Here is a 17,566-nt window from a genome sequence, read left to right as displayed (position 1 = left end):
TCCTGAAAAATTTTCTTAAAAAGCTGCAAGCACTTCAAACTAATTATACCATGTTAGATTTGAGTGAAATCATTGAATGTTAAATAGAATTCCCTTTAGAAATTGCAAATGGTAGCCCAAAGGCTGGATTTGGCCCACAGATGTTTGGCCCACACTGTGTTTTTAAATAATTGAATTTGTTTCCAACATTCAAATATGGAAATACTTTACGTAAAATACCAGGTTTCTGGCTTCTTTTTTTAAGAGTTTGAAGATCTGGCAGCATTGAGCAAGCCTTCCCACATGGCCACTGTTGACAAGAGCTACAGAGATTGCCCTCTATATACATTTGCTAAAACATAAATTCCGTGAAGATTCATGAAGAACCATTTTGTTGTTTGATGCAACCTCAACACCTGGAAGAGCTGATGCTCAATAAATATTTATCACATGAATCACCCTGTAGTTTCTCAGTAAACATTTGTTAAATTAACAAGGCATAGGTTCTCCAATTTGACACCCAGTAGTCCTTATTTTATTATACTCAAATTACCACTCTCATTTACGTTATTTCCCTAGCCTCATAGGCATTAAAATTTTTATTTAAAAAATTGTGGTAAAATATACATAAAGTTTATCATTTTTAGCATTTTTAGTGTACAGTGCAGTGAGACTAAGTATACTTACAGTGTTGTGCAGTCATCACCACTGTCCATCTCCAGAACTTTTTCATCTTTCCAAACTGAAACTCAGCACTGATTAACAAATAACTCTCCATTGCCCTTTCCCACCAGACTCTGTCAATCACCGCTCTTTGTTCTGTCTCTACGGATTTAATTTCTCTAGGTAGCTCATATAAGTAGAATCATACAATATTTGTCCTTTTGGGTGCTGCAAGAATTTAATGTATCATACCTGTTTAATCTACTGCCTTCATATATTAGAGTTGGAAAGAACTAAGGCTCAGAAGGATGAAAATGAGTGTGCATAGACACATAACTAACTGATGGTCCACTTACTCTGGAAAGAAAGACCGTTTCTTTCCTCCTAGATCTGTGTTCTTTGTACTACAACATGCTGAATTACCTATTTTACCACTTACAGAAGGAAGTGTTCTAGACTTCTAAGTCAAGAATGAGAGAAAACATCACAATTAGACTAAATTTAGCCCAAACTTATGTCATGGCATGGAATTTGAAAACAATCCTTAATCATATGATAATGTACAAAAAGTCATACCCACAAACTTATAAGTAAATTGTAAACATTTAAAATCTCTCTATATTCTCTGTTGAATTATCTGATTGCATATATCTCTATTTTTGGCAATCTACTGAAAGAACTCACACTAGCATAAGCATACAAACAAATGTGCAAATGTTCCAAATACATGCTTTAAATCCCTCCACTGGCCTCAGTTGATTGGAAGTGTCATCAGAACACCATTCTGGGAACTGATTTTTTTTTACTTGTCTATGCATTTGCCCTTAGGAGGGGTCAAAAGTGATTTTATTTATTTATTTATTTATTTTTTTAGAAAGTCACGTTCAGCTTGGACTAATTTAAAGTGTATTTGACTGAATTATTTGTCTTTTGGTAAAAACTGAAGACCTGCCTAACAGCTCTTTTCAGGTTGGCCTTGGCCTGTGAAAGGGTAAAATCTATTCAGGATACTCTGGCTGTAGCAAGCACACGTGAGATTCCTGTGGAAGCCCTGAACTTGTCTCCCCAGGAGAGGTATACATCAAAAATGTTTCCAACGTCCATTTTCTTAAGCACAGGAATCCAAGGTCAGTCCTCATCCTAAAAGTCATCCTTGATCATAGGTGGTCTGCCTTTCCAGAGTGTCTCATTTTCTTCCAGATTTCATAGAGTTCTCTATTGTTCCTAATGTTTTTTTCTGACATCTGCTGTAAATCGGATTAAAGATGTGTTTCTCCCTCTCTCGCTCTCTGCAGAGATTTGTATGAACTCCATAGATTTTTATACACTAAGTCAAGATTTCCCAAAATTTCTTTCTTAAAGCACTAGACTAGAGGATGTTAGTTGTTATTTCATAAAAAATTTTGTAGTTAAATAAGTTTAGGAAAAACCAAGTTAAGAACATTTGGTAATTTTTTTCTTTAGTTTGTTTCACAGTTTTAATATGCCAAAATGTGAACTGTATATTTACAAAAATAATATATAGCATTGTTTCCCAAACTTTTTTGAGCAACAAACCCCATTTTAATAGTTTTTGAGGCTAGAATTCATCCTAGAGAACATTCTCTGGAAAACACTGCTTAGACAATTTTCCTGAGTCATTTTTTTCATTAATTCAAATAACATTTCAGATAGCAAATAATATTCAGTGTTGTTTTATGTAGTGTAGAAACATTTCTACCTCTGTTATGGAGGACCTCCTGGCCTGGAGAGGAAAGAGACTAGTCAGGCACACTGTGAAAAGTTCTGTGATAGAACCACAAGAGGCTATGGGAGGACACTGAGGGACACCTGCCATTGGGAGATAGGAAGACACTTGGAGGAGAGGTGATGCCTGAATACAGACTTGAAAGATGAATAAATGAGAAGAAAAAGGGCATTGTTCTAGGAAGGTGGAGGTTAAGCAGATAGAAGATGATTTTGATCACTGTTAATGTACTTATCGGTGGATAAAATTATTCAAAATGGTATTCAAGGAGATTGCATTGAGTGAATAGAAATGGTCTGTAAATGGGAATAAGACCATGGCAGTGTAGCAAAACAGAGGGGAAGCATCTTAAACAGAGAAGTTTCAAGTCTCTCAAAGTTAGAAAGTGAGTATGAGCTGGGAGGAGTGAATTCAACAATGTATAAAAGACTATTTAAGGCCAGGTGCGGGGGACCATGCCTGTAATCTCAGCATTTTGGGAGGCCAAGGTGGGCGGATCATGAGTTCAGGAGTTTGAGACCAGCCCGACCAACATGGTGAAACCTCATCGCTACTAAAAATACAAAATTAGCCGGGCATGGTGCCTGTAATCTCAGCTACTCAGGTGACTGAGGCAGAAGAATCGCTTGAACCCGGGAGGCGGAGGTTGCAGTGAGCCGAGATTGCACCACTGCACTGTAGCCTGGGCAACAGAGCAAGAATCTGTATTAACAAAAAAAAAAAAAAAAAAAAAAAAAAAAAAAGACTATTTAAGAGGCGTAAGTTCCTGAGAAGTTTACAGAAATGTTAGCATATGGCTGTCAGGTGGGATCCAGAGAGGCAGGTACAAAGGGGAGATGTGACAAGAGAAGCAGGGATAGGGCTGATGAAAAATTTGTCAAGGAAACCCTGTGCCAGACTTTCCTCATCCCCAGCCCCTTGCACTCTAAGCACAAAAGAACTTTTTGGTGTTTACTTTCAGGTAAGAAAATCAGGGCTCTTCTATGAAGAAAATTAATAACATTCCTAGGGAGAGCCAAGGCTTCTAAAGTGAATGTTGGCATTCCAAAATAAAATTGTCTATATCCTGAGAATTGTGGAGACTGCACCAGGGCTGTACCCTCAAACAGGTCAGTCAGTACCTCCAAGTTATGGATATAGAGTTCCCCGTAAATTTCCCAGTTGAGAGGAAGGCTTGGCGGGAATGACTGCCTGCCATAGATCAAAACAGGCCAGATCTCTCCACAATTAACACAATCCTTTTCTCAAACATGAAAAGGGAATCACAGTCACTAGCCCTGTAGGAGAATTTGCAGCATGAGTCAGAAAGACCAAGATACACAAAAATAACAACTGACTCCAAGAAATAGACAGTAAAGGAATGAGACAGTAACTTAAACATTTTTGTTAATAAAATCACAGGTACAAGAAGAATTGTATCCATAAAGAAAGAAAATTAATGAGGGGAAAAGAAACATTAAGAGGACAAAACAAAGTCCTTTATTTTAGAAAATCTAGCATATAAATTTTGAGAATAACTTCTAGAACATAGAGTGGAAAAGCAAGAAGATGGAAACAGTAGAGAAACATTTACAAAGGAGGACCAACAAGTTAGTAATTAGTAGGGAACTTGTATATATTGCCTAAATAACAGAATTAGGAAGGAACCTCATACTTAGTTGTGGAAGCAACAAACAAAAGCACATAAACAGGAAATATTTAAGAGTTATTATCTCTGGCTAGTGGGACTTGGCCTTGTGTTGGGGTATGGAAGAAGTGTGTGGAGTGGGGAAGAAGCTGTTGCTTTTCACTACAAATTTTATGTTAACTTGTACATGTATTACTTGTGTTAAAAATAAAATAAGGAAAATATTATGTTCAACATTAGAAACAATTCCAAAGATAGAATTACTATATCATTTTTGAATTCTCCACTGATTGTATATATTTTCCTTTCACAGGAGGTTTATCCATAATTCTAAAAATTTGAGGCTTCTTTATCCTTTTGACTTAAAAATTTTTCCAAAATTTTTCCTGAAATACCACTTCAGAAATCATACTGACTTTGTGATATTTCAGATTTATAATCACAGAATTGCATACTTGGAATATGGTTCATATATGGAGTATCTTTCCAACGACAGTCTTCTAAGTCACTGTGGAGATTTTTATTTAATTTTAAATGATTTTTGGAAAAGAAGTTTGGCCACTTTACTCTGATGAACATTTAAGCACCACTTGAGCAAGTATAGATAGAAAAAATCTTTTATGTTTTAAAATGAGTTTTGGAGATACACTAACCTAATGAAACCTAGTTAAACTGAGATTTTATCTTTACAAAGCAATTTTTTCTTGCCCACTCATTCTGTTTTAAAATTCATGTTCTCCTAACAATCTAGGGATGTAGGTTCATTTGCTTATTTTAAGAATCTGTGGCTATGAGTTTAGGTGACTTGCGTGGATTTTGGGTCAAGGTTCGTAATCAGTTCAGTGCTTTTCTCACTGCACCAGTGATTCATGACTGTGGGGATGTTGCAAAATCACCCAAAATACATATTAAAATATTTTGGAGAAATATATATATTGTACATTTATTTTCTTCTCAATGATGAAGGAACTCTATGATAATCTTAACATGTTAGCCCAGTCTTGGTGACACACAAACCTCTTGCTATGGGAATTCTTTGGATTTGTGTTTAATTAGCGAATGGCATATGTAAGACAGCTGTTTCATAATGGAAAAGGCTCATAAACCTTGTTAAAGAATAAACAGATCAGAAACAATAAAGATTTTCTATCAAGGACATTATATTTGCAAAGCCAAGACTTTCTTTAAAAATTAGGTGTTTTGCTCTGACAATGGAACTTAATTAAGTTCTGCAGACTGCATATTTTGCAGTTGAGAGCCAATGAGGTAATCTAATATTCTTTTCTGTTCTCACTCTATCAATTCATCCCCCATCCCCTTTTTATAAGCACCCCAAAACCATATAATAGGTCCAAATGGCAAAGACTGTTATATTAAAGGTATTCACTCATTTTTATGTTTCATTTCAAACAAATTAATAATATTTTTCTTAGCTATAATACTTAATGAGTCCAGTGATTCATCTCTTGAGAAACTAACACATAATTGATAATAAACGTATAAGATTTTAACAAAAATCCTCCCTCTGACTCTATAATGATGTTTGAGAAAGTCTAGATGTATATGAAAACCACATTATTTTGTGGAAAGGCATCTTTATGTCAGACATAATTAGTGATGAAGCCTGTACTTAAGTTTATTGCATCCTCACAGTTATGACATACATTTCCTACGTTCTGACCTTTTATCTTGATTGCAGCTTGCTTATTATTTACTGTTATTTTATCTGATTAGCCCTGTGGAATTTTAATCTGTGTGTGCTCTGAACTTTCTCTAATATGTTATTAGGTTTTCATTGATTCCTTTGATTACTTTAATCTTAAATTAACTTTTTACATTTATTAAAACATTTAAAAGTTTTACAAAGGAAATAAATGCGTAAAATGCATATATTTGCTTGATAAACCCATAGAGAAATGTTTTGTATAGTGTAAATGACCCCAAAAGTGGATAATTGTAGAATACTCCCTTCTCTATATGACAAATTATTTTGGTAATTGAAATGAAACAAATACTAACAGTAATAATAACAGAAAAAAGAAATGCAGAAAACCTTCTTTTATTAAATTTTGTATAATCACACCAGTAAAAAAAAATACTTTTCAATTTCATTAATATATTTTGAAAAATAAGAAACATGATGAAATGCATCCAAGGGAATAAAGTCTGCAAGATTCAGCGAATAATTTTTACCTAGAAGGACAATACTAAAGTAATTCAAGTACTGTTTCTTCATCTTTACAATCACTGTGTTATTATCGTTTATTTTGAATTTACAAATGCAGTAATATGTTGAGCCACAAGGGATGGAGTTGTGAACTGCACCCAAACTGAGCTCACATTTTTTCAAACCATTATAAATTTACTGTTGAAACGAAGGCAGATAACAGAGGTAGCTGATTTGGTTTGTGCCAGGGCCAACTGGGTAACTCAGTTTCGCATATTAACTGCCCATAGAGTACTATTTTTGCTAAAGGTAAAAAATGAACATATGCTAATTTGGAACATACATATATATTATTAAAACTCAACAGTAACAAGAACAATGTTTAGAACTTAGAGCAGGAATTTGCAAGCAGTAGCCGTTGGGCCAAATCTAGTCTTGCACCTGTTTTTCTGACTTGCCAGCCAGCTAAACAATGGTTTTATATTTTTCAAGGGTGGGCAAACACCGAAAGAGGAATATTGATTAACACATAAAATTATATGAAATTTAAGTTTCAGTGTCCACAAAAATACTTTTATTGGAACACATAAACATCCATTCATTTGTGTATATCCATGGCTGCTAAGAGCAGAATTGATTAGTGTGACAGAGACTGTATGGCCCATGTGTTAGTTAACTTGGGCAGCCATGACCAAGTACCACAAACTGGGTGGCTTCTCACAGTAGAAATTCATTCTTTCATAGTTCTGGAGGCTTGAATCTGAAATCAAGTTGTCAGCAGGGATGGTTCCTTTTGGAAAAGTCCAGGGAGCTTCTGTTTCATGCTTTCCTCTCAGCTTCTGGTTGCTGCCAGCAATCTTTGGCATTCCTTACCTTGTAGATGCATCAGTACAATCTCTGCCTGCAGCAGCACATGGTGCTCTCCCTCTGTGTCTTCATATCATCATCTTATATGGATGCCAGTCATAATGAATTAAAGTCTCACTCTATTCCAGTATGATATCATCTTAACTAATTACATGTGCAATGGCCCTATTTCCAAATAAGGTTACATTTTGAGATACTGGGAGTTAGGACTTCAACGTTTCTTATTTTGGGGAAACAATTCTACCCATAACAGTCTGCAAAATTAAAAATATTTATTATCTTGAACTTCGCAGGAAAAGTTTGCCAATGCATGACTTAGACCAACAACATTCTGGGGGGGGATTGGGAGGTGGAGAGAAGAATTTTATCATTTACATTGTTTTTACTTGCTGATATGTGATCATCATAATAAAAAGCTTCCTGAGTTTTAGTTGTCCTCGTTACAATTTTTAATTCCTCTACCTGCAATCCACTCCCTTGTAGCCTGCACGGGGAGTACACAGCCTCTCACCCTCTTTGTTGTTTCATGCTGCAGAAGAAATGCTTACAAATTACTACCTCTTGTTATCCTCATTGTCAACTTTCTCATGATGATTAAAGGCTTCCTCTTTCTTTTTTCTTCTTCTTTTTTGTTTTTTGAAACTGAGTCTTGCACTATTGCCCAGGACAGAATGCTGTGGCGCGACCTTGGCTCACTGCAACCTCCGCCTCCCAGGTTCAAGTGATTCTCCTGCCTCAGCCTCCTGACTAGCTGGGATTACAGGCACCCACCACACCACCATGCCCGGCTAATTTTTGTGTTTTTAGTAGAGACGAGGTTTCACCATGTTGGCCAGGCTGGTCTTGAACTCCTGACCTCAAATAATCCGCCCGCCTCAGCCTCCCAAAGTGCTGGGATTACAGGCGTGAGCCACTGGGCCAGGCTTGGCTTCCTCTTTCTTTGAGTAAAATGATCACATCGTCCCGGCTGAACTATTTTTGAGGAAATCAAGAGGGAGAGCAGGAAAAGACTCAAACACCTATACTGAATATGTACATCTACAATGGGGCTAAATTATTGTGTATGCGAGTGTCCCTCTTAGCAGTTGTAATTTAATTCACCAGTTGCTATTATCTTAGGTTTTAACTTCCTCAGTAGTAAGCGTGGTTACTTGAGTGTGGTTGAGAGCCTCATGTGTCTGAACCTCTGCTTCTTATTTTCGGAGCTATTCCACGGTACAGAATTAAATCAAGGCTGTCAAGGAATTATATTTCTTCAAAAAATTTGACCTTGATATAGTTTGTTATCTCTTACATTTTCATTAAAGATAGTTTAATGACTGGAAAACTGTTTTTACATAAATATCTGCAAGCTATGTCTTTGAAATAATTTCTCCTCTTTTGATCTAACCTTTTTCAAATAAGTGTTAATTATGTAATTAAATTTCCTCGACTTATTCTTCAAAGTGCATTACTTTATTTATAGCATCTCATTAAAAGTTTTCATGTATTTAAAAAATTTTAGCCCTGTCATATGTTTGCAGGCAAGAAAACTAACTTGTAAATAAAATCCCTTTGTACTACCCTTTGCTTTAGCTGTATAGACCATTATATTATTACTTTCTCCGAGGAATAGTCTGTGTTGCCTTTTTTTGAGATTATAGATCAATATTTCTAAATTTATGCTACATTGACTGCAAAGTTTGCAAGATAATTTGTTTGACCATAATATTTTAATTATGCTTGTTCTTCAGTGATTTTTCTCCATTTTGTGTTTATAATACTAAAGTAAAACACACATACTGAAGATGCCAACTTTATAGCTTAAACTATATTATTGTATGTATAGTTAATAGAGATATATGACAATATAATCAGTACATTGTAAGTTTCCAAAGCTTCAAGAATGTGTATTTTAAAAAAACCCTCCTACGATGTCATCTAGCTGCATAATTTCGAAGAGTAAAGGCCTAAGGGCTGGCTTGTATATCCTCATAGACATAAGATCAAGAAGGCGGCCATAGGACTACCATCTGTATGTTGCATCCATCTTCAATATAAGTATAACCTGTCAACCCCTTTAAAAGAATTAGGAGGCTGAAGTGGGCAGATCACCTGAGGTCAAGAGTTCGAGACCAGTCTGCCCAACACTGTGAAACCCCGTCTCTACTAAAAATACAAAAAATTAGCCGGGCGTGGTGGTGGGCACCTGTAATCCCAACTATTTGGGAGGCCGAGGCAGGAGAATCACTTGAACTTGGGAGGCAGAGGTTGCAGTGAGCCGAGATCATACCACTGCATTCCAGCCTGGGTGACAAGAGCGAAACTCCACCTCAGAAAAAAAAAAAAAAAAAATTAGGTATAGTCCCTGTGGAAAATTTAATTCTAGAAATAATCAAATTCTGATGAAACACAACAAGAAGTGGTGTAAAATGCTTCCCACAATGGCTAACTGAGTTGTTAGGTTAGAGGGTTTAGTACTGACCCTAAATGTTGCCTAATAGCCACCAAATTCTAAGTAAATGAAACAGAAAACAAAAACTAATTGATTCTCACTGTATTTTATGTCAGTAATTACTCCATTTTTAAAAGTGCTTAAGAAACTTCCTACTTTGAAAGAATCAGGCCATGTAATTAAATTACTGGTTTATAATTTTGGAATAAGAAAAGATTCCCCTTTGTTAAAGTGGTAAAGATCAAACTTCATCCCCATTCTAGAGACAATGTACAGAAAGAGTTAGTTTAAAGAGATCAGTAAACCCCAGGGATCCAGTATTTAGGAGAGTCAGTGGAAAGATGTCCATTCTTATGAAAGGTGGCTTCTTTACCTTCTCTTTTTTCTCCTCCTCTTTCACTTCTGTTTCTGTTTTTTTCTCTCTTTCACATTCCTTTAATTTTAACAAATTATGATGAAGGGTAGATCAATACATAGGTATCTAAATATCTAGGTATCTATCTATCCATTCTTATTGATTAGTTATGTATGTAACAAATCAATAAGAAAAAGGCCAGTAACAAAAAATTTATAAAAGTCATGAACAGGCAGTGAAATTTCTCCTTGGATTCTCTTCAGGAAAAGGGAAGTGTTGCTACTTTGTTGCATAAAATGAAGGAAGCTAGTGCTGTCACTCTACAAGGAATCTTTTGCCAGCTACTCTATGTCCCTTATCTGAATTTTATGAATAGTCCTCTTTTTTCTTTTTCTTTTTTCCTTTATTTCTTCTAAAAATATAAAATGGAATATATGTGCAGAATGTACAGGTTTGTTACATAGGTATACATGTGCCATAATAGTTTGCCGCATCTATTGACCCATCCTCTAAGTTCCCTCCCCTTACCCACCGACCCCCAACAGGCCCTGGTATGTGTTGTTCCCCTCTCTGTGTTCATGTGTTGTCAATGTTCAACTCCCACTTATGAGTGAGAACATGCGGTGTTTGGTTTTCTGTTCCTGTGTTAGTTTGCTGAGGATGATGGCTTCCAGCTTCATCCATGTCTCTGCAAAAGACATGATCCCATTCCTTTTTATGGCTGCATAGTATTCCATGGTGTATATGTATCACCTTTTCTTTATCCCGTCTATCATTGATGGCCATTGGGGCTGGTTCCATGTCTTTGCTATTGTAAACAGTGCTGTAATAAACATATGTGTGCATCTATGTTTATAGTAGAATGATTTATATTCCTTTGGGTATATACCTAGTAATGGGATTGCTGGGTCAAATGGTATTTCTGGTTCTAGATCCTCGAGGAATCGCCACACTGTCTTCCACAGTGGTTGAACTAATTTACGCTCCCACCAACAGTGTAAAAGTATTCCTGTTTCCCCGCAGCCTCACCAGCATCTATTGTTTCCTGACTTTTTAATAATCACCATTCTGACTGGCATGAGATGGTATCTCATTGTGGTTTTGATTTGCATTTCTCTGATGATCAGTGATGTTGAGCTTTTTTTCATATGTTTGTTGGCCATATAAATATTTTCTTTTGCAAAGTGTCTGTTCATATCCTTTGCCCACGTTTTGATGAAATTGTTTTTTTTCCTTGTAAATATGTTTAAGTTTCTTTTAAATTCTGGATATTAGCTATTTGCCAGATGGGTAGATTGGCAAAATTTTCTCCCATTCTGTAGGTTGCATGTTCAGAAAGCCAAATCACAAATGAACTCCCATTCACAATTGCTACAAAGAGAGTAAAATAACTAGGAATACAGCTAACAAGGGATGTGAAGGACCTCCTCAAGGAGGACTACAAACCACTGCTCAAGGAAATAAAAGAGGACACAAACAAATGGAAAAACATTCCATCCTCATGGATAGGAAGAATCAATATTGTGAAAATGGCCATACTACCCAATGTAATTTATAGATTCAATGCTATTCCCATCAAACTACCATTGACATTCCTCACAGAATTAGAATAAACTATTTTAAATTTCATATGGAATCAAAGATGACCCCGTATAGCCAAGATAATCCTAAGCAAAAAGAACAAAGCTGGAGGCATTACGGTACCTGACTTCAAACTATACTACAAAGCTACAGTAACCAAAACGCCATGGTACTGGTACCAAAACTGACATATAGACAAATGGGGCATAACAGAGACCTCAGAAATAACACCACACATCTACAACTATCTGATCTTTGACAAACCTGACAAAAACAAGCAACAGTGAAAGGATCTCCTATTTGGTAGCTGGGAAAACTGGCTAACCATGTGCAGAAAACTGAAGCAGGACCCATTCCTTACACCTTATACTAAAATTAACTCAAGATGGATTAAAGACTTAAATGTAAAACCCAAAACCATAAAAACCCTGTAAGAAAACCTAGGCAATACCATTCAGGACATAGGTGTGGGCAAAGACTTCATGACAAAAACACCAAAAGCAATTGCAACAAAAACCAGAATTGACAATTGTGATCTAATAAAACTAAAGAGCTTTAGCACAGCAAAAGAAACTATCATCAGAGTGAACAGGCAACCTCTTTTTTACTTAAAGACCTCCTGAGCTCTTTTCAATTTAACATTTTAAAGCCAACAAACACAAAGAACAGGTCTTAAGGCAATTATATAATGGTAATTTCATGTCATTGAATCAACCTGACAAATACTCAAAACTGAAACGGAACTCCAATGCTGCTCACAAGGACATAAGCACAGCCTGGATAGATTTTTCAAGGTTGTGACAAGAACATGATGCAAGACTTCTTCCCCTAAAATGGCAAATCTGAGGAATGGAAAATCAATTGTGACCATGAAATGTATATTCATGTAGTTTCCAGTGTGATTTTTAATATTGGATAACCAACCCACCCAAAAGAAATGCAAGTAGACTACCTTCCCATGAAACTGCACAATTGTGCCCATATTTTAAAGAAGTGAAAATTAAAATAATAATAACTTCAATTTTACTTATTTTCTCAAATAATAAAATATCTGTTAATATACAGGAGGAAAGAGGAAACTGTAGAGAATGAAGAAACAATCATTCTTATTCAAAGGGGGTCTAATTAGAATTATTTTAATTTGTTTTGATGGCAGTTTGGTAGGATCTATAAAAATACAAATATTTTACTTTGACTCAGCAATTTTAACTTCTAGAAGTTTATCGTGGATATATTCGCACATGTATTAAAGAATATTTCTACAAATACATTTGCTGAAGTCCTGGTTATGATACCAAAAAACTGGAAGCCACCTAATATTTCTCATGTAATGATGCTATAGCCATACCAGGTAATACCAAACAATCATTAAAAAAGAAAGAAGAGTAGTTCCACATGTTTACATAATAAGGACCTTTTAAATATATTTCCTTTAATTTTTTAAATTGATAAATAATTCTACGTATCCATGGGGTACACAGACATACACACGATACATGTAATGTATAGTGATCAGATTAGGGTAATTAGCATATTCTTCTAAAATCAATTCTTAGAACAGTATTAAAATATATGTTAAGTTATGTTAAAGTGATAAATATGTAGATTATATGAACACTTTCTGAAATGATGTAGAGTAGCTGTAAAGAGTAGATTTCCTGGGCAGGAAAGTGAGGAGTAAAGAACATCTTTTTACTGCATTAACTATGCTATTTGAATGTTTAACATGAATTTTTATTAACTGTTTTGGTGAATAAAAAGCTAGTAAAAATAAGAGAATAAATGGCATTTTACAAATACTAATGCCAGACATCTCATTGAGGTATCTTGCAATCTAATTTTGCTGCATTTGAGGAAATATGTGAAATATTTTAAAAATACATCAAGACTAACAGTATTTATGCAAGGAAGGTTTGATATCAATACTTTATATACTACCTTACCACCAATATTTTGTCACTCTATTAGCAGAATTCTTGATCATCTCAATAGACACAGAAAAGACATTCAAAAACATTCAATATCTTACACACATATGTGCGCATGTATGTGTTTGTGTACGTTTGTTAAGAGTAGAAGAGAACTTAGCCTGTTTGGTGTGTATCTAACAAAGCTCATTGCAACGCATTGTACTTAATTTTTTAACTTCAAAAGCATTTTAAAAAGTAATGCCACAATCACCATCATTGCTCAAATAATTAGTCATTATGGAGGTTTTGGTCAATGCAATGTGATTTTATTTCCTCAACTCTTGGATTACTGATTACTTCGAAGTGATTTTTATGGTCTCCAAATATGTGTGTTTTTGTCTTGTTTGGTTGTTTTTTGTCTGGAATTGATTCCTTCCCGTGGGTTCTTGGTCTCGCTGACTTCAAGAATGATGCCGCGGACCCTCACAGTGAGTGTTACAGTTCTTAAAGATGGCACCTCCGGAGTTGTTCATTCCTCCCAGTGGGTTTGTGGTCTCGCTGGCTTCAGGAGTGAAGCTGCAGACCTTTGCGGTGAGTGTTACAGCTCATAAAGGTGGTGCGTCCAGAGTTGTTTGTTCCTTCCAGTGGGTTTGTGGTCTCGCTGGCTTCAGGAGTGAAGCTGCAGACCTTCTCATTGAGTGTTACAGTTCATAAAGATGGTGCAGACCTAAAGAGTGAGCAGTAGCAAGATTTACTGCAAAGCGCAAAAGAACAAAGCTTCCACAGCATGGAAGGGGACTCAAGTGGGTTTCCACTGCTAGCTCAGGTGGGCTGCTTTTATTCCCTTATTTGGCCCCACCCACATCCTGCTGATTGGTCCATTTTACAGAGAGCTGATTGGTCCATTTTACAGAGAGCTAATTGGTCCATTTTACAGAGTGCTGATTGGTCCGTTTTTACAGAGTGCTGATTGGTGCATTTACAAACCTTTAGCTAGACATGGAGAGCTGATTGGTGCATTTACAGTACTTTAGCAAGACAGAAAAGTTCTCCAAGTCCCCACCCAATTAGCTAGACACAGAGAGCTGATTGGTGCATTTACAAACCTTTAGCTAGACACAGAGCGTGCTGATTGGTGCATTTACAATCCTTTAGCTATACAGAAAAATTCTCCAAGTCCCCTACCCAATTAGCTAGACACAGAGCACTGATTGGTGCACTTAAAATCCTTTAGCTAGACAGAAAAGTTCTCCAAATCCCCACCTGACCCAGAAGCCCAGCCAGCTTCACCTCTCAGTTTCAGTTTTGCTGATGTCTGTCTTCTAACTTTATAAGTCTGTGATGAAAAAGGCAGGCTTACAATATCAATTATTAAGAATTTGTGGAAACTTTATTTCTGAGGCTTACTTTATGGTCAATTTTTTCTTGCTGAAACCTGACCTTTAATTGTATTTTTCAGTGAGGGGTTGACTCAACTTATTGTGTTTCTGGCTTAGAGAAATGTTTTCATTCATAATTTAATTGATTTAACTTAACTTTTGAGTGATAGTCTGACCAGGTATTTAATGATGTACAAAGTAATTTTCCCACAGCCATATTAATATATGAATTGACTAACTTCTATCACATATTTCTGTGAATAAGAAGTCTGCCATTAAGTTAATTGGTAAAGTTTGCTTGCAGAAAATTATTCTGTTTTTCTGGATTTTTTTTACTGGACTTTAAGTTCTGGGGTACATGTGCAGAACATGCAGATTTTACGTGCCATGGTGGTTTGCTGCACCCATCAATCCGTCATCTACATTAGGTATTTCTCCTAATGCTATCCCTCCCCTAGACCCCACTGCCGAGCAGGCTCCAGGATGTGATGTTCCCCTCCCTGTGTCCATGTGTTCTGATTGTTCAACTCCCACTTATGAGTGACAATATGCAGTGTTTGGTTTTCTGTTCTTGTGATAGTTTGCTGAGAATGATGGTTTCCAGTTTCATCCATGTTCCTACAAAGGACGTGAACTCATCCTTTTTTATAGCTGCATAGTATTCTGTGGTGTATATGTGCCACATTTTCTTTATCCAGTCCATTATTGATGGGTATTTCAGTGGGTTCCAAGTCTTTGCTATTGTGTACAGTGCCACAATAAACATACATGTGCATATATGTTTATAGTAGAATGATTTATAATCCTTTGGGTGTATACCCAGTAATGGGATTGCTGGGTCAAATAGTATTTCTAGTTCTAGATCCTTGAGGAATTGCCACACTGTCTTCTACAATGGTTGAACTAATTTACACTCCCACCAACAGTATAAAAGAGCTCCTATTTCTTCACATCCTCTCCAGCATCTGTTGTTTCCTGCCATTTTAATGACTGCCATTCTAACTGGCATGAGATGGTATCTCATTCTGGTTTTTGATTTGCATTTCTCTAATGACCAGTAATGATGAGCTTGTTTTTCATATGTTTGTTGGCTGCATAAATGTCTTCTTTGAGAACTGGCTGCTCATATCCTTTGCCCACTTTTTGATGTTTTTTTTTTCTTGTAAATTTGTTTAAGTTGTTTGTAGATTCTGAATATTAGCTCTTTGTCAGATGGGTAGATTGTAAACATTTTCTCCCATTCTGTAGGTTGCCTGTTCACTCTGATGATAGTTTCTTTTGCTGTGCAGAAGCTCTTTAGTTTAATTAGATCCCATTTGTCAATTTTGGCTTTTGTTGCCATTGCTTTTGGTGTTTTAGTCATGAAATCTTTGCCCATGCCTATGTCCTGAATGGTATTGCCTAGGTTTTCTTCTAGGGTTTTTATGGTTTTAGATCTTATGTTTTAGTCTTTAATCCGTCTTGAGTTAATTTTTGTATATGGTGTAAGGAAGGGATCCAGTTTCGGTTTTCTGCATATGGCTAGTCAGTTTTCCCAACACCATTTATTAAATAGGAAATCCTTTCCCCATTGCTTGTTTTTGGCAGGTTTGTCAAAGATAAAATGGTTGTAGATGTATGGTGTTATTTCTGAGGTCTCTGTTATGTTCCATTGTTCTATATATCTGTTTTGGTACCAGTAACATGCTGTTTTATTACTGTAGCATTGTAGTATAGTTTGAAGTCAGGTAACGTAATGCCTCCAGCTTTGTTCTTTTTGCTTAGGATTATATTGTCTATGTGGGCTCTTTTTTGGTTCCATATGAAATTTAAAGTAGGTTTTTCCAATTCTGTGAAGAAAGTCAATTGTAGCTTAATGGGAATAGCATTGAATCTATAAATCACTTTGGGAAGCATGGCCATTTTGAGAATATTGATTTTTCCTATCCATGAGCATGGGATGTTTTTCCATTTGTTTGTGTCCTCTCTTATTTTCTTGAGCAGTGGTTTGTAGTTCTCCTTGAAGAGGTCCTTCACATCCCTTGCAAGTTGTATTCCTAGGTATTTTATTCTCTTTGTAGCAATTGTGAATGGGAATTCACTCATGATTTGGCTCTCTGTTTTTCTGTTATTGGTGTATAGGAATACTTGTGATTTTTGCACATTGATTTTGTATCCCGAGACTTTGCTGAAGTTGCTTATCAGCTTAAGATTTTGGGCAGAGATGATGGGGTTTTCTAAATATACAATTATGTCATCTGCAAACAGATACAATTTGACTTCCGCTTTTCTTAATTGAATATCCCTTATTTCTTTCTCTTGCCTGATTGCCCTGGCCAGAACTTCCACTACTATGTTGAATAGGAGTGGTGAGAGAGGGAATCCTTGTTGGTTTTCAAAGGGAATGCTTCCAGTTTTTGCCCATTCAGTAATACATTGGCTGTGGGTTTCTCATAAATACCTATTATTTTCAGATACGTTCCATCAATACCTAGTTTATTGAGAGCTTTTAGCATGAAGTGCTGTTGAATTTTGTCAAAGGCCTTTTCTGCATCTATTGAGATAATCATGTGGTTTTTGCATTGGTTCTGTTTGTGTGATGGATTATGTTTATTAATTTGCATATATTGAAACAGCCTTGCATCCCAGGGATGAAGCCAACTTGACTGTGGTTGATAAGCTTTTTGATGTGCTGCTGGATTTGGTTTGCCGGTATTTTATTGAGGATATTCTCAGCAACATTCATGAGGGATATTAGCCTGAAATTTTCTTTTTTTGTTGTGTCTCTGCTGGGTTTTGGAATCAGGATGATACTGCTTCCTAAAATGAGTTAGGGTGGATTCTATTGTTTGGAATCATTTCATAAGGAATGGTGCCA

This window comes from Hylobates moloch, unplaced genomic scaffold, assembly GCF_009828535.3.
Source record: "Hylobates moloch isolate HMO894 unplaced genomic scaffold, HMol_V3 SCAFFOLD_3, whole genome shotgun sequence".
NCBI lineage: Eukaryota > Metazoa > Chordata > Mammalia > Primates > Hylobatidae > Hylobates > Hylobates moloch.
Note: the sequence above shows the minus strand (reverse complement) of the source record.